This window comes from Papaver somniferum, chromosome 10 (assembly GCF_003573695.1).
Source record: "Papaver somniferum cultivar HN1 chromosome 10, ASM357369v1, whole genome shotgun sequence".
In the NCBI taxonomy this organism is placed as follows: Eukaryota; Viridiplantae; Streptophyta; class Magnoliopsida; order Ranunculales; family Papaveraceae; genus Papaver; species Papaver somniferum.
Genome location: NC_039367.1, coordinates 29,629,796 through 29,653,692, shown reverse-complemented (window position 1 = coordinate 29,653,692; position 23,897 = coordinate 29,629,796).

Sequence of the window (23,897 nt, the reverse complement as noted above, 5' to 3'; positions counted from 1 at the left end):
ATCGGAGTTGACGAATGTGCAACTTGTTTCGAATGTAGTGAAACCTTGGAGAAGATAGCTCCTTAGTGAATATATCAGCAAGCTGGTCGTTAGAACAAGTGAATCGCACCTGCAGTTTCATCTCAGCAACTTTTTCTCGCACAAAATGGTAGTCGATCTCTATGTGTTTCATTCGTACATGAAAAACAGGATTTGCAGTGAGATATGCGGCACCTAGATTATCACACCATAATATTGGAGTTGTAGTAGCAATACCAAGTTCCTTAAGAAGCGACTGAATCCAAATTACTTCAGAAGTGGTAATGGCAACTCCTCTATACTCAGCCTCAGTACTAGACTTAGAGACAGTCTTTTGTTTTCTTGCACTCCAGGAGATCAAATTCCACCAAAATGTATGCAATATCCATTTGTAATCCTGCGACTATCTAGACTGCCAGCCCAGTCCGCATCAGAATAGAAATGTAAAGAGAAGTCCCTCGACGATTTAAGATGTAAACCATAGTCAATTGTGTGCTTCAGATAATGAATAATCCTCTTCACAAGCTCCCAATGCTCTACATACGGCTCGTGCATGTATTGACAGACCTTATTCACTGCCACTGAGATATCCGGACGTGTCAGTTGCAAATATTGGAGTGCTCCAACGACACTACGATACAAAGTAGGGTCTGCAAACTTTTCTGAACCAATTCTCTGAATCTTGACATTTGAAGCTAATGGTGTAGTCACTGGTTTTACCCATCCAGCTTTGTTCGTCTCAGAAGATCTGTGACGTATTTGCGTTGCATTAAAACAAATTAAAGTATATTAAAATGGTTCTTCATGAGACCCTACTGTATAAAATAAGAAACCCAACTTACCTACAGAATCATCAGCAGAATCAAGATCATTGAGATGATCCAAGTGCATCTGCGAAAAAGATGGATGTTGAAAGACATTTCTCCACCGTTTTGATACCGATTTGTACTGAAGAATAGAATCAGTTGGGACACGAGACAAGATCTCTAACATAATCTCTTCTGGAAGCATATTAAAGTTCCCCATTCAGATCGTAGTTGAGGAGAAGCACAAGAGAGTAAACGAGAGATTTTCTTTTAGATTTTGGTTGTGGACAACGGAGAGAACTGATAATGAGAAGTGTAATTGCAGAACGGAGAGCAAAATCGAATTAACAAAATTTAGGGATTTAGACCCGAGGTATTATGGTAAAGGAAACATACCATGTCTTGAAATGAATAGACTTTGAAAACGGTTTTTAGACATGGCTCACACAGAAGTTTTTTTTTTTTTTTCAATTCATTCTTATTCAGATCTGGTCCTTCTTATAGCAATATGTACTCTTGTGAGCAAGGCAACTCAAAGGTTTTTTTTTTCTTTGACAAAGGGAGAAGAAAGAGAGAGAAGAGAGAGGAGAATCCTAAAAGACCTAGCTCGAAGTTTTGTTACAGGAGGAAGAAAATATCTTATGGGAGGAAAAAGCAATTAATCCAATGGTCCACGTCAGTTAATCCAGAAAAGACTTCCTCCCATTGGATGTTTTCTTCCTCCCTATAGCAATATGTACTCTTGTGAGCCTCAATAGTAATCTTACAAAAAAAAAAAAATTCCATCAAAGAGAAAATTCATGGAGACGAGAGACATTAAACTCACCCGAATGAATACAAGCGGGAACAAGAAAAAAGAAAAAAGAGGAAGCCAAGAAATATTCAACAACCCAAGACGACAAAAACAAGTTCTTTTTCTATTATATAATTATAAATTAGAAACCGAGATCATGAATTTCTTCTTAGTTTATTAGAGAAACTGTGGCACTTAGAGCTCTTGCTTCTTTTATTAGCTTATCTAAAGAAAGCAGTAAAGTCCTTTTCCTAAATTAAAAACACGCATTACTAACTGAAATAAGAAGATTAAGACATTCCTTAACATCTATTTGCTCTCTCCCAATGAGGCTGACACGAAGTATCTTCATTAATTGCATAAATCAGATTCTTGCCGTCATTTAAGAAATAACAGGAGGTAATCTTCAACTCTTTAATTACAAGAGAGCTGGTAGAAATACCTTCGCTTATGCATCTAGGGGATTGGCTGCCCATCCAGACCTTGCTCTGAACTTACTATAGCATCCTGAAATGTCATTAATATAAATGGCAAAGTCCCATTGAGTTATCATGTTCTTTAAAAGATGTATCAAAATTAATAGTCCATTTAAAATATCCTATATCTTCCGAGTCCAGAGAATCATGAATATTCCTAGCTACTTGAACTGGTTTGTTCTTGGGAATGTTCATAAAACCCTTATGCATTTTAGAACTTAAACTAGAAGGATCGGGATTCAAATGATTGAAAACAACTTCGTTTTATAATTCCAGATGAATGAATGTAATTATTGTAATGTCTCTTTTGATAATACTATCACTCATGCAAAATTGAAACTACTATTTAATAAGTTCAGATATATAATGTGTTTATGAAAGAAAAAACAAACCAGATGCATTTAGTGAACTTACAGTTTAAAAATGAGTGATTTTCATCTTCTAATTGACTATTAAAACAAAGACTGCAACAAGGGCAAGCATGCTTATTAAACTGAGATATTCTTTTTCCTAAAGGTAGGACTCTAGAAACCAATTTCCAGCAAAAAAAAGTTTAACTCTTAGAATGCAATCAATTTTCTAGAGTAAATTCCAACCAGATTTGTGAAAATTGTTTGGTAGGAAGTGGTACACTGATTTTGCGGTGCATTCCCCAGAAACATTAGACTTCCATCTTATCCGATCTAGATTATCAATGCTCAGAGTGATAGACTTAACTTTATTGTGTACAGAAGGGTGGATATACACTATATTATCATTCAAGTTTCTTTGACCATCAGTCAGTTGATCAACAATTTTCAAGAGTTTATCATTTCTAAGAAGTGGTAATTATATAAATGTTCCTTGTTTTGACGGGCTTCATAATTACACTTATGATACAATAAATATACCCCTCATAATCTAAAGCGCATTAGGATCCATTGATCTTTTTTCTTCTTTCCGCATATACCCTGAAAAGGTGGGGATCTAACAACACCACCCAATATTTCGCTTAGCAATCTGTATGGACAAACTCGAATATACTTTTAAGAGAATAAACTAGACTCAATCAATTAAAAGTATATCAACAAGTTTATATCTCTCTTCTTGATTTGATTTACTCAAGCAAGAACTGCGGTTCTAGTCAAATACAAGGAATAACTTGGATGGTACCAAAGACTAATATCCAAGGATCAATCAATGACAATCAACAACCAAAGGTTGGATTACTCTAATTGATGATCTAACGCACAACATGTATTATTTCAATTATAAAGATAAAACAATATAATGCGGAAATAGAAATAACACAGACACCAGAAATTTTGTTAACGAGGAAACCACAAATGCAGAAAAACCCCGGGACCTAATCCAGATTGAACACACACTGTATTAAGCCGCTACAGACACTAGCCTACTCCAAGCTAACTTCGTACTGGACTGTAGTTGAACCCCAATCAGTCTCCCACTGATCCAAGGTACAATTGTATTCCCTACGCCTCTGATCCCAGCAGGATACCGCGCACTTGATTCCCTTAGCTGATCTCACCCACAACTAAGAGTTGCTACGACCCAAAATCGCAGGCTTTGAAAATAAACAAATTTGTCTCCCACAGACAAGTCTATCAAAGGATCAATCTGTCTCTCACAGATAAACCCTAAAGGTTTTGTTCCATCTTTTGATAATAATCAAGGTGAACAGGAACCAATTGATAATCTGGTCTTATATTCCCGAAGAACAGCCCAGAGTTATCAATCACCTCAGAACAATCTTAATCGTATGGTAGCGAAACAAGATGTTGCGGAATCACAAACAATGAGACGAAGATGTTTGTGATTACTTTTTATATCTTGCCTATCGGAGATATCAATCTCAAGCGAATCAATCTGATTGTACTCGTACGATAGAAGATGCAAGATCAGATCACACAACTACGATAAAAGTAGTATCGGTATGGCTTCACAATCCCAATGAAGTCTTTAAGTCGTTAACCTGGTTTTAGAAGAAGAAAACCAAAGATTAAAGGAGAACCGACTCTAGTATGCAAACTAGTATCACACGTGAGGTGTGGGGATTAGTTTTGCACAATACTAGATGTCTCCTTTATATAGTCTTTCAAATCAGGGTTTGCAATTAGGTTACCTTGGTAACAAAGCAATCAACATCCACCGTTAGATGAAAACCTGATTTAGATTCATGCTAATATTTCTCAACCGTTAGATGAAAAACTTAGCTTGTTATACACACTTGACAATGCACGGTTCTAGGTTTGTTAACCGTATCCAAACGTATGCACTTGTTGGTTCAACAATAGTTAACCAAAAGGTTAGCCATATGAGCATTTCATATCAACCATGTTCTTCTTCACCATAACTAGTTCAAATGACTTCAAAATGAACTAGTTAGAGAGTAGTTCAATTGCAAGAAAATCTCATGTACTACACAAGACACAATTGAAGCAAAGATGATTTGATTCACTTGAATCGGTTCATGAACTTTTATAGCCACGGTTTGCAAACTGCATTCCTTAGTCTTTTTAAGTTTAAGTTCAGAAATCATCTTCAGATATATAATCTTATCAAGTTCGCAGACTAGGTTCGCGGACTTAAGTTACCGGGCAGAGTTTACAAACTCCGGCAGAAATTCTCGGGTTTGAGAACTTCGCCGGTTCGCGGACTGGGTTCGCGGAATGAGTTCGCATACTTGGCTCACGAAAGTAGTTTGTCAACTCCAGCAGAAATTCTCAGGTTCGCGAACTTCGGTAGTTCGCGGACTTGGCTCATGCCATTCTTCCGGTTCTCTTGATCAACAAATTAAGTTCGCAAACTTTGGTTCAAGGAATATGACTTATACATAAATGTGTTTCCACAACAATGCTTATTTCCACCATTGGTTATGTAATCTAAACTCTCATTTCAATCATTGAAACATTCTTAGAGGACGTTATACAGTTGTTACACCATTTCTCGTCAAAGTAATTTTCAAGATGATTGAAACATATCATGACTTTTGTCACATGGTAAAGATAAACTTGATCGAAAAGCTTACCAACACATATTTTGAGATATAGATAGGCGAGGTATACTCGGCTCGAAATGTCAAATGTGTATAATCCAAGTATATATATATAGTATACGACTTCTTGTCTCAAAGAGTAGGAGATAGAGTAGATAGACTTTTGAGTGACAGATAAGTTCAAGTCTTCACATACCTTTTTGTCGAGAAGTTCCATCGGTTCCTTGAGTAGTTCTTCTACTTGTATGGTGAATTGCCATGAAGTCCCTGAGCTCAACTACACTTTCTATCCTAGTCCGAGACTTAGCTATAATAGACTAGAAATCAAGACTTATAGTTTTGATCACTAACATTGACAAACATGCTTGAGATAGCAACGCATGCGAGTTCGACCGAGCAATGCTCTAACAATCTCCCCCTTTGTCAATTTTAGTGACAAAACTATCAATACATATGGAATACAAAAAAGATAAAGAAACTTTAGTAGCTCCTATTCCACATGTCTAATCTTCAACATTCCTTAAAATCTTCGTCACTTCCAAGTACTCCAATGATCCCAAAGGTTGAAAGTTTAGCATCACCGTTGTTGAAGATCCGTAGCTATAACAATGAGAAAGCATCGGTCTCGATCATTGTTATACAGTATCATAGTATTATTACATAGTGTCAAAATCAAATTGTATTACAACTTCAACAATAGTACTATGATGACATGTATCACTCCCCCTTAATTAATACTCCATCTCACATGGAAACCACTCCCCCTTACACAATAATCCTAAAACCATATGTATTTGTAGTGTGAACTACATATTAATTCTCCCCCTTTTTGTCACGAAAATTGGCAAAGGTACAAGAACGGGATCATAATGAAATTTCCGAAAGAGACACTAGTGGAAAATGCAAAAAAACGTCTTCCAGAAAGACACTTAAAACCTCTAAAAAAACTGCTTTTGGGATCCTTCCAATTGTAGTCTTATTTCCCAAAACGTCTGCTTTTGGGATTCTTTGATTTTTTCAAATTATGGCTTCCTTGAGCAGCCCATCAAAAGGAACTGGTGGAAGCAGACGTTTCATTAATTTATAATACAAAAAAAAAAGATTTTAGCTGAAATAAAATATGATCGAAACAAAACAAGAAATTGAAATTGAATTAAACTTATATTCACTAAATTCATTATACAGCCCCAACAAACTACAATTACTCAAGTTCTAAATCTGCGAAAAATTCACCGAACACATGGATTTCATTTCACAATAACAAACTACAATCAGTTTGACACTACTATAATTCACTCAAAAATTTACAAAACATACAGAAATCTAAAAAACTACCAAGGCACCATGGGTGAAATTTCACACAACCATAATGCTTCTCCATAGTTCCAGTTCTTGTCGGGTGGTGTCTTTGAAGAAGGGGAATCTACAACACTTGAATGAAATAGGTAAATTAGCTTGCTATTGCATTTTCAGATCCCTGAAAGCACAAAACAAGTCATAAATATCCAGTGAATATTAACAAAGAGACAACTAGATACAAACTAATAAAGATTACACAAGGACTTGCAGTAACTAACAAAGAAACAACTAAATGCAAATAAACTATTGTAATGACTGCAAAATAGTGTGATTATCTCATCGGCTTCAACTAATGTAGTGAATGCAAAATAGTTCATTATCTCAGCAAGCACCAACCCTTTCCAGATAACAATAACCAAGCTTTCATTCCAAAACAACTTGAGGCAGGCACCACATGCCACAACAACAAACAAAATTGAAATTCGAAATAATGCCGACATTTGTTTAAAAGTAGCTTGATATCTTTAACAACACCATTAACTTTTAGAAGTCACTGATGATTGAGAGTGCGACGAGCAAGAGATCCATTCCGCGAAGAAAAGAAGACACTCTATGAGTGTCAAATACCAGAAGGAAAAAAATGTGTAGCACAATCTATAGCACAATCTAAACACTACAAGAAAATGGGCATTTAGTGACAAATATTTTCTTCACAAAACCACCTTATTTTGTCGTCAAAAAGGATCTGGGGCGATTTTTTTTTCGTCAGCTAATCATCGTCGTGGAAACGTTTAATGGTCATAAGAAATTATTTTAATGACGCCAAATTTTTTGTTATTGTACAACTCTTTCAACAACTACTATAATTTGTCTCCAAAAATAAAGTGAATGGCGAAAAATTATCTCATTAGAATTATTTTTGGCGAGGGAAAAACTTCCTCAATAAATTGTTTTAATGACAACTGATATTCGTTTCAATAATAAATTATGCCGACCAAATGTTTTGTTTTTATTACATACCGTAGCTACAAATATTTTCATCTCCCAAGCAACCTTTTAATGGCTAATATTATTGTTTTTGAAAGTGGTTTTCGAAAAAAAAAAATTCGGCCAAAAAATAATGAATTTATGGACCAAATAATTCGCCTACAAATAAAGAAAATAGCGAGAACATATGTTGTCTTGAAATAAATGTTTTAGAGACTAATTCATTGGCCGATAGAAATAATTTCAGTCGACAAAAGTTTTCGTCTCATAACTAATGATTTTCTAAACTAAGAATTTCGATCCAAAATAAACAGTTTTTAAGAATAATAAATTTGTCCATGAAAACAGTTTTATAAACAAAACCTTTCGCCAGCAAATAAATTCTGAGACCAAAAAGTTTGCCTCCAAAAAAATAAAATGTAAGCGGATCTTTCGTCTCCAAATACTTTATTTATGTGAAGAGAAAAATTGTCATAATATTATGTTTATGCACACAATTATGTTCGTCTCCGAAAGATCCATTGAAAAATATTTTCATTTATACAGATAGTTTTTGTTTACAATCCAACACAACTCTCCAATCTCTTATTACATTCACAATGGACTAATAACTTCTAAGTTCTAACTGCTCACTTGTGTCGAAGCTATTGAAGTTATTGAAGAGTACTTCTAGCACCTATATATAACCGATAACATAAAACTAAGTGGCTTCAGATTTTCGAAGGTGCAGCAACAGCTGCATGAATAACCAATACTCAACAGCTGTATTCTTTGTATATCTTTCTCTGATTGTACATTTCCTATAGGTCCAGCATCCATAAGAAAATCATTATAAAATGTAGCATCAAAGACAGCAACAAGGATTTTTATGTTTGTATCCATGCTACAATTTTCAGAAAAAACAAACTATACGTAACAATAGTGTGAAGATGCAGTACTTACTTATAGGAGCACGGAGTAAAAAGCTTGTAACTCAAATTGAAAATCTGGGTGATCTTATTCGGATTATGATGCTGAACAACCATGTTCCACACTTCCACTGCATGTAGTTCATTCAATAATTGAAATTTGTGATTGGGGTCTTCACTCTCCATTAAAGTTGCAATTGAGCTTAACATGCCAGGACACATGGGCTGTGCACTGAACTAGAGGTGAAATGACATTTTTACTGGCACGACATGTAACAGGCATAAGCTAAATATTTCACGGCTCCCCTGCCAGAAAAAAGACCATAAGAAATAAACACGTCAAACTCAGATGGAAAGCAATCTTAGGAAGAGTCGTGTTAAGAAAAAATGGTGCAAGGGGAGCACATATAGGAATTATCAGAGAACTTACTCGACACAGCTTGATCTTCAGCAATTGTTTTGGCACTTCTATTTCTCAAAATCAAATGAAAAAACATTAAGAATGCAACATGAAAAAAGAAAATCAATAAAAGGAAAACAAAAGAAACAAGTGTGATAATTAAACAAGTTTAATACCATCCAAAAATATAAGGAACCAGAACACAGAGGTTTCTTTTCCGCAAGAAAAAAAGTTCACTATTATAATAAAACGCTAGTTCTACGTACTGATCAATGATATACTTCTGAACAGTTTGCTCATTTCTTGGATTTCTTTGGTGCCCTACAAACAAGATCAAGGTGAAAAGAGGACGACTATCAGTACAATGATCTTAGAATTTTTCAAAAGTAACTGAATGCAAGAGAAAAAGGAAACAAGAATAAGAAGAAACTCTTACCCGGTAGCTAGCTTGAGGTGCAGGTGTGGGTGCTGCCACTTTATCGACGGGTCCCTGTTGCATATTATACCAACTTGTAGAGATCAACTCGAGGAAATAACAAGGATTCAAGACTCAACGATAGAATCTTAGTGCTTCTACTCTCTAGACTTAACTTGACCTAGAATGTCTTTTAAAATTACACTGCAGTTCTGACACAGTGCAGTAAATAATGAAATGGCAAGACTAAAATTGCTATTCCCTACATATATATAATATTGCTATTCCATACATGTATATCTTAATCAATTCTATGCAGAATTCACTATAAGTCCAATAGTTAACTACTGATTTTTATGTTCTTAACATGTATGACATGCATACATAGTTAACATTACCCAAGCAGTAATCAAGCCAGGAACAAAGATACACACATAGTGTCCGAATTTAGAAAAAATTGAAAAATGAAAATCAACAAGTTTATCAGTATCTTACCGCTTCCAAACGCTCCTCCCTCCAAGCATGCTTCCTTTCTCTGCTATCCTTGTTCTTAGCACGCTTAGCCTCAAACTGGTCAGACAAAGTCTTCTCTCTGGCCTTCTATGCCTTGGGTTTGTGAATACTTTCCATGAATACACACTTGTTCTTGAACACATTACCCTTTACCCTCAAGTACATATCATGGTACATGTGCTTGTCAATCTTCTTTGCCTCCCTGTACTTACGGAGCAACCTCCTGAGGACACGCATTCTCCTCATCCAGATAACCTTGGTAGGCAACCTAGATTCTCTGGTACCCTTCCTCTTACCTGTTCACAGAGAAACTAACAAATTGACCCATTGCTACCTCTCTACAACACATAATATGAACCAGTCATTGAATTAAAGAAATAAATAACAAAGCTAACATTTACACGATAACACCAACAATGGAATTAGATTGTTAAATTAACATAACCAGAGTGACGACCCTTGGCCTTGGCTTCATTCATACGACAAGCACGAGATCTAGAGTGAATCACTGTTGGCTTATGAATAATGTAACCATCCTTTACCAACTTTCTAATGTTTTCCCTGAACACACATACACCAAATAAAAATTTTACATGGACCATGCCTTTCCCAATGTGCATCCTCGTGCTTGGACATGAAGGTACGGCTGAAAGTTATACATAATACAACAGCCTGTCAAATTCATACATTGATAACAATTAGATATACAAAGAGAGAAAACAAATCAACAGAAAACAAATCAACTTATCAAGTAGTTCAGTTATATACCTACGACAACCATCTGGAGTCCAATTCATAACTGTGATGGAGAGTCATGTCGAAAACGAGAACCAACTTTAGAAACAGAAGCGGAGAAATATTTTACCTGCTTGATGTAGAAAAAGAGATGGAGAAATTTGAGAAAGAGTTTCATCTTCGGGAAACCCATAATGGGAGTACGAGGGTTTTGAGGAATTTCTTGAGGCAGAACACACAACACGTTGAGACGTGTGAGAGATAAATGGGAAGATTTAGGGATTTTCTTCTAGAGCTGGCATAAAAGTAGATTTTTCTGATACGTGGTGAAATTTTAGGCGGGTTGATTGGGAGGGAAGTTCGGTTTGCACAAAAATGAAGCGCCAATAGATTTTAGATGCAAAATTTAAGAGCCCATGATTAGGCCCGTCAATATTTGTCCGATATCCGGAATCCGTTTCCGAATATTCGCGATCCTATAAGATTTTATCCGTTTTATCGAATATCAGATCGGATATTCTATCGGATATTTCTTCCTTAGTATATCGGAATCGGATTAGGCTCCATCAGAATTGTTAATATTAGATATCCGATAAAAACAAGGACTGATTTGTAATTTACCCTAACTATATTTGATATCCAATATGAAATGTTTGACAAATTGAACTTAAATTTCAATTATGAACATGTTGTATAGAGTTTTTAACATTTTTATTGGAACCGGATATTATCGTATAAATATCCGATATTTGATAGCTTAGCATATCAGAAACGATATCTGATTTTGATATCCTATAGGATATTATCGGATATCAAATATCCGATATCTGATAGCTTAGCATATCGGAATCAATATTTGATTTTGATATGCTATAGGATATTATCGATTATCGAATATATCCAATAGCGCTTAACCTATCAAATACGGATTTCCAAATATCCGACAGATATTCTTCCATTGACACCCCTACCCATAATAACCTGGCTAGTTTGGGACCTAGTCCAGTTATTTGGGGGTTGTTACTAGATGACAAAAAAGGTTTATAAGGAACAAGACTGTGACATTATATTAAGATCAGAGACTCGTATGCAGATTTTTATTTTGACCTACGTGATCTGATCTAATTTCTGATTGAGAATCCGTTTTTAAGTGCAAAAAATCGGTAGATTTCAATTCACTAATCAGTTTATGAGACACAAATCCAATTGTATTATAGACTATCGAGGTAATAATGCAAACTTGTGTTATGAGGAGATTATCATATTGAGCTGGACATGTGTAGGAATAATAATATATGTTTTGAATAACAAGGTCGATCTGATTTTTATTAGGGAATCCATTTTGAGAATGAGATTGATGAAATAGAAATAAATCTCGAGTTTCCGATTTTCTAATTCGAAATTCCACAACGAACTAATCGATATTATTTTAGTAAGTAATAAATCTTGAGTTTCAGATAACGAAATGATAACAAACAAAATTCCGACATTCGAGGATGAACACCCGTCTGAAGATGTATTTGACATACAACAAACTGAAGATTGTCCCGTTGAATAGTAAATATAAGTTTCTGAGATCGAACTTATATCGAACAAGATTTGGATATAAGATGCATAAATATGGATTAATAAGTAATCTGCTGATCTAGCGGGGTCGATTTTATTCCTAGACGTACTCTGGTTCACATTGTTAGAGATAAACCTCTAGTGGATATTCTGATCAACCAAATATGGAAATTAGCAGATCTTGCAGTTCAATAGTATATTTAGAGATCCATTAAAGATATTTCGGGTGATCGGAGTGATGAGGAATACGATGGTTCACATTGCTAGAGATAGACCTCTGGTCTACATTCTTATCAACTGTATATTAAATAAGGCAGATTTCTGGTCTAATGTTGTATTTAGGGATCCGGCATAGATATTTTTGTTAATCGGAGATCAGACGAGGCATACACTGGTTCAATTGCTAGAGATAGACCTCTGGTGTACATTTTAATCAACCAGATATAAAAAAGAGTAGATTTTATAATTTAATAATATATTTACAAATACAATATAGATAATTTGGCCAATCGGAGATGACACGAGGCATACAATGGTTCACAAAATAGTGGATAATCTAACAACGATCTAAATGCTTAATATGTAGACAAATTAGGAAATCTAAATGCTTAATATGTAGACAAATTAGGAAATCTAAATGCTTAATATGTAGACAAACTAGGAAATCTAAATCCACATGTTTTGCTTATTTTTTTTTCCAGAATACTATGGCATCCAAACATTTCGTATAGTGTTGCAAAGTCCGCAACTTGGTATGAGCTTTTATAGCTCCATTTGCTATGGGAATTCGAATCGGAGAAACCCACCTATCCTAATCCTATAATTTCTCTGTCGACCACTCGATTTAAACAACAGCACCTCAATTTCATGGATGATTTCTCGCCACCTAAATTAACTAAATTAACTTGAAGTCAGACCCTCCCGGAGCTTCTTGGTTTATAGTTTCTATGTCGTTGCATCATATTTGAAGTTCGAATCGACTCAATCTATTTCGATGATGTAGCAGGCCAAGTTTAAGTCAGAACCCTGCCAAAGTTTCATGATTCATAGTTTGTTTGTCGTTATACCGAATTTGAAGTTCAAATCGATATTGAGCTTCATATTTATAGATTTCGATGATGTATCATGCAAAGTTTGAAGTCAGAACCCTCCCGGAGCTTCATGATTCATAGTTATTTAGTCGTTACAAAGAAAACACACTTTCCTTGATCCGCATGACAGTCTTAAATCAAATATCTACCGTCCAAAGATGTCCCTAATCGTTAATCTCAAGCTTCTTCGATATAATAGTCACTCGAATTAGCTATAATTCGTATGTAAGTTCGGTTTCATGCAAATACGAATTCTATAGAAACATGAATGCTTATTTTATAGACTAATTAGGAAATATAAATAGACAAGATTTTGCTTATTTATTTTTCTCCAGGATACTCTTGCATCCAGACATTTCGTATGCTCTAGTGTTGCAAAGTCGGCAACTTGGTACGAGCCTTTATAGCTCAATTCGAATCGGGGAAAACATACCTGTCCTAATCCCATACACATTCTAATACTACATTTAATTTCTCCTTCGACCACTAAATTTCAACAGCCGCACCTCAATTTCATGGCTGATTTCTCGCCACCCAAATTAACTTGAACCACCTGTTAAGATCCACAGTTGCATGTGAGAAAATTCCACACATGCAATATCAATTTTGTTTTAAATGCAAAAGATAAAGCATTTATCTTGGGAGATATATGCATCAAATAGTCTGCCTACAAAAGCCAACTAAATAGTTGTACCAAAAGTCAATGGAGATGAGCTAGCTGTGACCGAAGATTATTATAGAAGACATTGATTTCAGCTATATATGTAAAAATTAGTATAAAATTTTTGTATTTTAGGGAACTAGATTATTTAGTTTTCAGCTATATATGTAAAAATTAGTATAGAATTTTTGTGTTTTAGGGAACTAGATTATTTAGTTTTTATTTCTTGACTCATCTTAAATATGTAAACATCACTGTATAAATACAAGTTCCATTTTTCTCTCCTTCTACAACGGAAGAGACAAATCCCTTTACCATCAACTTCGAGTCTTCCTCAGGTCTGTGTTGTTCTTAGTTTCTCATACTCATAAAACACCTAGCAGAACCACTAGCTTGTGATGGAATATATTCATTAACCATGAGCTAATGGATACATCCCATAGGTTGCTTCTTCTACCCCACCATAACGTGTAAAGAAAAAAAAAAACTTCAGGAAGATATGGATGAACGAAAAATTTCTGATGCGGTTGTAACCATCAAAGAGACACTTATTTTAGTGGGTTGTTTTGAATTAGGATAACTTCTCAAATTTTGGCGGGATGCAGATCAAAAGAAAACTTCCTTTTGGCGGGATCCTTCCCGCTCAGTACTCCATTTTTCTCATCTATAAATAAAGCCCTCGGATCATTGACTTCGACTCACAAAGTTCATATACATCACCTCTGAAAGTCGGTATTGTTCTTTCCAGATTGTTGTTTAACCCTTTAATTTTCTCGATTCATTAGTAGATTCTAAAGCTTGATTGTTTATCTCAATGAGAAACAAAATTTCTCATCGTGTGATTTCTCTTTTTTACATGGATAGTTTCTTTGTGTTTGATTCAAATCTTTAAATATATATATATATATATATATGTGTGTGTGTGTGTTTTTAAGTGTTCTTATGATCTTGTATTTCTCCTTAATAATCAGGTTTACACACTACTAAGACATAATGGAACAACGTTTGGAACGTTTGGGTGCTCCAAATGATGCTGGTAAAGTTTACTAATTAGAAAAACCATATCGGCAAATGATTACAGTTGATACCGAGATGCAATTAGTTTTTTCTTGAGATGTCCGCAATGATTTCAAATATATTCATTGTTGTTTTTATAATTGCAGTATCTGCATTGGGGAAACGGAATGTCCGTGGACGATCACGTGGCATAGATCTGGATGATTGGTTCACCCAACATGGAAAAATGTCCATCAAATTCTCAGATATAGTGGGGGAACCAATCTCCACAAATAGATGCAAATTATCTACAAAATGTGGCATAATTGTTCGTGACTTTGCTCCGATGCAACATACCTCTTGGAAGAAAATTCCTGAGCAAGATAGGGTTGTTCTAATTGAACGTGCCAAGGTAGACAGAACTCTTCCAAAAATGTGTTTTGAGATCTTTTTTTGATCCACCTGTCAAAATTTATTATGTTATTATAGGAAAAGTTCGAACTGGACACTACGCGGCCTTCTATCAAGAAATACCTAAATGATTGTATGGCTCGAAGGTACAGCAACTATAGGACTCAAATGTCAGCGCACTTCAAAAAGTGCAAAACTATTGAAGAAGCTCGCTCGAAGTCATTCGAGAACGTCTCACAAGAGAATTGGTTATGGTTATGTAATCATTTTTCTTCAATGAAATTTAAGGTTAAGCAATTGGTTCTTAATTTGTTTTCTTATTTATAAATTATAGGTTATGCATATTTATTTTAACTCTGTATTCAAATTTCAGAAGCGGTCCGCAGCAGGGACGAACAACCGGAAGCAAGTCGAGTACAACCACTGTGGGGGTTCTCGGGCGTTTCAAGTGCGCTTAGAGAAGGTATTTCTGATTAAAAATCAGTAATGTGTAAAATGTAACTATGTTGTTCTTTGTTGATATTTTCTCTTCTTCTTCCAGAAAAAACTTTTGGGTGTGCAAGCTGCCAAAATACAAACGTTTTACGATACTCACATGCATATCAAAGAGGATCAGCGTGTTTGGATATCTGAAACAGCTCACGTTCAGTATGTATGTCGAATCAACTGCGGATTACATTTCTAATTACAGATTCTTTGTGCACTTTATTTATAAATATGCAGTGGTTTAAAATGTTTTCTAAATTGTGGAGAAGGTAGTCTAGTCCAGGTTTTGAAAAAATGAATTTTTTATATTGACAAAATCAACTTACATGTTTAGGACAAAATGGTTGAGATGCATGAGCAAGGCATTGTAGCAGGAGGTACACCTGATGAAAATGAAATATACGACGAAGTTCTGCAGAGGAAATCAAAAAGACACCGTAACCGCGGGCTTTCTGATGAGGAGATAGAAGAACTCTTTGCACTCCTTGCAACCAAGGATGATAAAATCAAGCAGTGCGAAGACCAAGTTCAACAGATGAAAGAGGATGCTGCAAGTTTTCGACAAAACGTCCTTAATAAAGTACTGGCTCGTAACCCAAGTGTTGCTGCAGACTTGAATCCTATTCAGGAAGATGCTTAGTTTTTATTTTCCTAGAATCACAACCTTTGAAGTTTATTAAGAGTTTGGCTTAGGTGGATGCTTAAAAGTGTTCCTTTTCAGTTTGTTAAGTGAGTGTCCCTGGATTGTTAGTTTGTTTAGTATTTTATAAGTGTCGGGTCTTTTAAAAATTTTCAGTAATGTCAATGAATGTCTAGTTGGTTTTCAAGATATGGTGTGTTTTTTTTCCCGTAATTTCATGTTTTCCATACTTTTCTGTTTGTTAGGATTATAATTTGGTACCATGACAAGAATATTTGTTTCAAGCATGAGCTTTGGGGATTTTTTTTTTTTTTTTTTTGTAATCTGTTCATCCATCAAGTTTATCAGATACATAAGAACTGTATTTGTAATCTAGCTGTAATTTGTAATTTGAGAAGATGCCAGACACTATAATATGTTTCGAGTGATCCGATACCGGTACCCAGCTTTACATGTTTTTAGTGGACTAAAAGGTGCTTCCTTGAACTGCACTGACCAATGATAGTGACACCTCCAGTATGAAGCTCTTAGTCTTTGAATCTTGTTAAGTTTCAAATGACATGCTTCTAATGGTTCACGTCAGAACCTAAGAAACTAAATGCGTTTTTATTGTAGTTCTTATATCTTTTATTGAGATATACGAATGTTTTAGTTTGTAGTAGATTTTTTCCTGTAATGCTTTGCTCACCAATTATTATTATTTTCTCCTGTCTTGTTTTAACAACATAAGAGATACTCAATATATGAGTTACTTTATGGAGGGGACTAAAACAAAATTTCTTTAGCTATGAGGTTCTGTAGAACAAAATAAAATTTGGTAAATTTTAAGTGGATGACAGGAAAATTTGATAGCTGCCCAGTTGGAATTCAGTTTGCACTAGTGTTTCTCATAATCATAATCAATAGAGAACTTATTATTCCTTAATGCAAGTTTAATACAAACCCAAAACATTTCCATTGATAATTTCATAAGCCTCCGTGAATTTGAATTCTCGCCCTACAGATGCAACATATCCAAAAGTTGCAGCTTCATGATCCATGTTGAATCCCCTCAATATTTTTTTATATCGTGAACAACAAAACCGTATGTCCCCGAACCTTTCTGATAGACATTGTGTCGTTCTTCCTTGATCATTACCATTTGAGCTGACAAAAAATTGAAGAACGCGATCCCAGAATACTGATGTGCTCTCTTCCATTGTAGTTTCTTCTAAGCAAACAAGATAACCCCTGCAAAGATCATTATCTTCTGTAGTTGTGAAATTCATTTCACGCTCCATTAGTTAAGCAAACAGTGTGACAAACAGGAAGATGTGTATAGAAAACATATATAAAAGACCATACTTAAGTTTAATAGTAAACATGCTAGTTTTGGGGATCTAAGAAGGCCAAAATGTTGGTCTTTGGATCTATGCTACTTTGGGGGATCTATGTTAGTTTGAAAATAAAGAATGTTTCTGACACTGTACTCTCGATCCAATCTTGATTCAAATTGCGCATTATGTGCAGCAAGTTGAAGGGATAAATTCTCTGTATATCTAGAAAAACTGGTGAATGGACTCATCCTTTTTTACACCTATGCAATGGTTTATAATGTTTTCTTAACTATGGATAATGTAGTTTGGTCCAGGTTTTAAAAAAAATGATTGTTTTCTATTGACAAAATCAACTTACATGTTCAGGACAAAATGGTCGAGATGCATGAGCAAGGCATTGTGGCAGAGGTCACACCTGATGAAATGAAATTTATGACGAAGTTCTGAAGAGGAAATTAAAAAGACAACGTAACCGCAGACTTTCTGATGAGGATAGAAGAACTCTTTGCACTCCTTGCAACGAAGGATGATAAAATCAAGCAGTGCGAAGACCAAGTTCAACATATGAAAGAGGATGCTGCAAGTTTTCCCTAAAAATCATTAAAAATATCAAGTGAAAAATCCAGAGAACAAGCTTTTAGTTCAGAAAACCCTCTTTGTGCATGGACAACTACCATGTGACGGTACTCATGAATGTTTGGCGAAGCTGAACCATATATGTGAAAAAGGCATGTATACGTTAACGACGGAATCAAGGTATATAAACATGCTACTGGGTCATTAGCTCCTAGTATATTCAGCAAGCTAAGAGGCTTGGATTATAGCGGTAAGCACTAAGCAGGAAGCAGCATATGGACATTGATAAGTCTCATGTATTCCTATAAGCATGTGTAAATTATAGGATGAGATCAAAATGAATTTATTTATGAAGATCAGGGATAGAAATATGAGGCTTATCCTCTTCTAGTATGCTGTCCAAGATGATGGTACGCGCTGAATGCTTCCGAAGCCTATTCTTATCTGGTCTCGCTGCGAGCTCTGGGGATCCTGCTGTGTGATTTAGGCTAGATAAACCTATGCGATTTCAGCAGACGTTATTCGATTGATGTGGACAGCACCATGAAGTTACCAACTCGATCTGAGATGACCTTAATCTAGTACTGGTCTGAGATGACATTTTTTTAATGATTTTCTTGATAAAAATCATTAAAAAATGTCCTTAATCTAGTACTGGCTCGCAATCCAAATGTTGAGTAGTTTCTTTCATGATTTATGTGCGAAGAAACTGAATGTGAGTCACTTGGAAGAAATGGAAAAAGGTATAGTTTTGATTCTTTGTAAGTTGGAAAGAATATTTCCACCGGCATTTTTTGATGTCATCGTTCATTTGGCTATTCACTTACCCCGAGAAGCTAAACTTGTTGGTCCAGTTGGTTATAGTTGGATGTATCCTATCGAAAGGTGCTCTTAACTCTCATTACGTGTTTATTTCATATGCTTGTGTTTTTCTTCTAGTGCAAGTACCTTTTTGTTGTTCATAGAAAAATCACATAGTTTTAAGAGTTGTTGTTTATATAGGTACCTTGGAACACTTAAGCGTTACGTGAAGAATAAAGCACGACCAGAGGGTTCAATAGCGGAAGCATACATTATTAATGAAGCTTTGACATTTTTCTCATTGTATTTACGTGGGATTGAAACTAAATTTAATCGCCCAGAACGAAATGATGATAATTCAGATGATAGTCAACGACGCAAGGGAAAGCTGTCTGTTTTCGCTCAGGATGTCCGTCCCTTCGGTACAAAAGCTATAAAATCACTGACTCTAGAAGAACGAGAACATATACATTGGTATATACTCAATAATTGTGACGAGGTGAAACCATATATGTAGTAAGTGCCTCATCCTATCTTGTAATAATTATTGTTATTTTGTTGTACACTAAATATTTTCATTAGCATCAAAAAGTTTTCTTATTTATCTTTGCCAATACAGTGAACATTTGAATGTGCTGAAAGCAGAATCAAATGACAACTTGTTACAGAGGCATCAAAAACTATTTCCTGTGTGGTTTCGAAATCGGGTAAGTAATTGATTTTTACAATTAATGATCCTATATAATTATTGTACTACATGTTTTAGTTGGTACTATGTGTTTTGTAGTACTCTAGTGATCAGCATACATAATTCTTGGCTAAATCCTCTTTAAGTTTTGGAACTTCCACTACAGTTTGTGCTCTGCAATGCACCAAATTCGTCTTAACTATATACTAGCGAAGTTTTTTTGGTGTTCGCAGCTTATTAATTCTTAAACATCATTTTGAATAAGATACATATTTATTCATTTCTGATTGAAACGTCCCTGCATGGGATGATCTCATTTTCTAGTTTAGTTACATTTCAAGTGGCTCTTATGTTTTAAATTGCACAATCTCGTAAGAAAAAGAAAACAATTTTTTTAGATGCATCACTCAACAAGGAGCAACAGTGTATATGCCTTAACCCCAAGTTAAACACGAAAAAGCGAGCTAAGATGAATTCCAAGCAGAGGGCCAAATTAGGAAACATATAAAGAAAGTCCATGGCACATGTGAAAAATCAACAACACAATAAGGTTTGAATTACTAGTAAACCCCATACCAATAAAAATAAACATAAATATGAAATTATGAATGCAATCCATGCTAAAAACGTACCTTTAAGGATTCTATATCATTGTTTACAAATAATAATTTCATTTTCTTTATTGTTTTTTTTTTCTGAAAATGTGCAGATCGGAAAATTGTATCATGAAAAGTTTTCAGGGGTTAGTGATGAATTGCATTCGTTAGCACAGGGTGTTGAATCTCGCGCAAAATCATTTTCTGCTTGTATCTATAATGGAGTTCGATTCCATACCAAACAACGCGAACTTCGTCGAACGACCCAGAATAGCGGATTGGTAGTAGATGGGGAACACAATAGTAAGCCAATTGAATTCTTCGGTAGCTTGCAAGATTTTATTGAGTTAGACTTTTTGTATGGATACCGAGTTGTGTTATTTAAATGTGATTGGTTTGGCGTAACTCCTGGAAATACAAGAATTCGAAAGAATATAGTTTGACATGTATAAATACTAATAGAATATGGTACAAGAGTGATCCTTTCGTTCTTGCATCACAATCGCAACAAGTGTTCTACCTAGATGACTATAAGCATGGAGCAAATTGGAAAGTGGTTCAGAAAATGCATCATAGACACATATGGGATGTTCCTGAAATGGATATCAATGAAGTACAACCAGAAACAGAAACAACTATCGACGAGGCATATCACCATAACAAGGAGGCTCCATTGCTATTATCCGCTGTTCAGGAAGATGATAATGAGGCAACTGTACTTTATAGAGATGTTGATGTTGAACTCGAAATCATAGATGCAGATCTTGTTCTAGCTGAGGATGTCATAGATGATGATGAGGATGAAGAGGAAGAAGACGAAACATTGTTTAACTACAACAATGATGTGGCAGAGCTTGAGGATATTGTGCCAGAAGAAGATGACTCGGATCTAGAATATTAGTTCGTTACTGTCATTTTACTTAAAACTTAATATTCATTTCTAGTTTACTTTGAAACTCACTGGATATTCATTTTATGACTAATTTTTACTCGAACCGGTTAAGTAATTTATGGCTTTGCCTTATTATTAGTTTGATTAAATTATTCTACAATTTTGTTTGTTTTTTTAAAATATATTTTCATTGAACTGTGATTCGATTTTATTTTACAGATTGTAATATTTGTACATTAAGTCTGAAGTGATCGGTGAATGGAAATGTATACAAAGAATTAATCTTTGATGGATTATATAAAGATGTCATTGTCGATTGGGCGGAGAAGTTATATGACCTGTCTATTAATGTTGTAATAGAATGATTCAAGAATCTCTTATTAATGATAGGGAACTCGCATTAATAAGAACTGCTAAAATATTAATGAAGGGTAGGTCATGCCCTAAACTGAAATCTACCATGTTCGCCAAAACTGAACTCAAATGCTGTTGGCAACCATTTGAAACGATCGTTAGGGAAGCACTCGTGTTCATGATAGATAGTAGAAATTATTTATCACTATAATGTCCAAAATTTTAGTCATTGTAAATCTATTTTCACTAGCAACTATTTTTTGTCACAAACGTATAAGTAACCCTAACAACAAGCTATTTCGTCAGCGAAAATCTTATGTTGTGTCTAAAATTCTATCACTCTAAAATATTCTTTCCAGCGATTATTCTTGTTCGTGGCAGAAAAAACACGCTAGCGTTAACATTTTGTTTTTCACCTAAAGTTTATATCGTGGCGAAGTATTTTAGATGCAAAAACAGTATGGCGACAAAATATTGTCCCGTCGCAGTTAAATGTTTTCAAGAGCCATTGGATATTGTCACCCTATATATATTTAAAGAGAAAACGAAATAGTAGTTACAAATTATTATTTTTGCGACCAACATTTATCATTGTCAGGATAAGTATAATTGGTGACTAGCGAAATTCTCCCCGAACAAATCATCAGCGACAGAGGAAATCATGACAAGTTTCGGTTGTCATCCATGCTTTCGGTGACAATTGTAAGGACAAAATATCTTTTTTTCCGCAAAAAAGATATTTATACTAACAATTCTGATATTCGTCACAAGCGAATATGTTTCATGACTAAAAAAAATTTGATGGGAAAACATTTGTCACTAAAGGCCCATTTTCTTGTAGTGAAAGAGTTATCTTACATTGGTTGATGCTTAACTTAATTAAAAAAATGAACCTTAACCCCAATAGAGATGCTACCACACAATGTGATTCAAATTACAGACATGTGTACAACACCTTAGTTACGGTCCACAAACAGAGTAACTACTGCAATCGTAATACCATGGCACTAGGGAAGAATATAGTCGTACCTTGGATGGATGTATATCAATGAACACAATGCCAGGTTTGCTAGTTTTGCAAAGGGGATCGCTGGAAATCTGGGTGTACCTTTCAAGGGCATCGACAGAAGCCAATGTGGGAGGAATCTAGAAACACGCAAACAAAAACAATGAATCGTGTCTGAAAGCAGCATAATGAACCTATAACTATGCCTTTTCAAGCAAAATGATCTGGAATGACTCTACCTCATTACATGTAGAAAAAGCACCTCCTCTGCCATAGTTAAATGTGAAATCATTTAATGCTGGAAGTAGAACATGATCCTGCTTCCATTGTTACCGGTGGCAAAAACTAGTTTGGGCATTAGAAGGTTAACTGCAAAGATGTCAACTGAAATTATAGGTGATACTAACCACAAATTAGAAGTTTAAAACAAAATATCAGCCAAGTTTAATAAATAGACAAAAAAAAAGAACCATATGGCTGTCCTTCATGGTAACAAAATTGATAAATGACATGCTTCATATGTATAGTTAACTCAAAATACATACAAATGGTATGCACTGATCAAAAGATTAAGACAATACTATGAACAAAGGGAACAAAGTAGAGGGTCTAACAACGTGTTTTACCTGCAAATGCACCCGTCGTATATATAACATATTATGTGTGTCAATTCCAGTACATATCCACCCATGCATAGTACTATGAATCCCAACCTCCACCATCTTTAGTACCAGCTCTATATATACTTCTACAACTCACTACACCATCATCTCCTGCACCTTCCATACTACTATAAAGCAACACCTTACCCATTTCGGGTACCATCCCTTTCAACTACAAGTCACCACCAACACCACCGTCACCAACAGAACTACCTCCGACGGTATTTCTTACCATCTCACACAATTCATTCTCTAGCTCCATCATGTATTTATAGAAAACCTAGACATGGTCAGAAGTGGAATACTTCAATTCACTAAATTTCGTGAACTCGGACCAGAGAGATCAGTAAACACCCACATGAAAGTGCTTATTTTCTATTACTGTGGCATACAAATATGAGTTTCTTCACTAGCAACGACCTTGTACCTTAAATCAAGGGCCAACATGCCCTGTACCTTGAAATCAAGGGCCAACATTTAGAACTAACAACCTGGAAAATTCAACAGTCTTGGTAAGCTGTCTGTAGACTCTGAGGCCCCAGTAAAGCCTCAAACAAAGATGGTTCCTGTAAAACAGTATCAATAGAAACTCAGAATTTTGAAACATGAAGTATCTTCTTTCACCTAAACTCTAACAGTAAACTGCATTAATGGATAACAAATATGACTTATGAAAACCTCAACTCTACAGTTTATACCACCCATAGATAGGAGACACCCAGATCATTAACTTCGATTAACAACTTCATAATCTTCCTCAGCCAGAGACTCGTGCAAATCATCCTTGTATCACTCTCGCCAATTTCATCC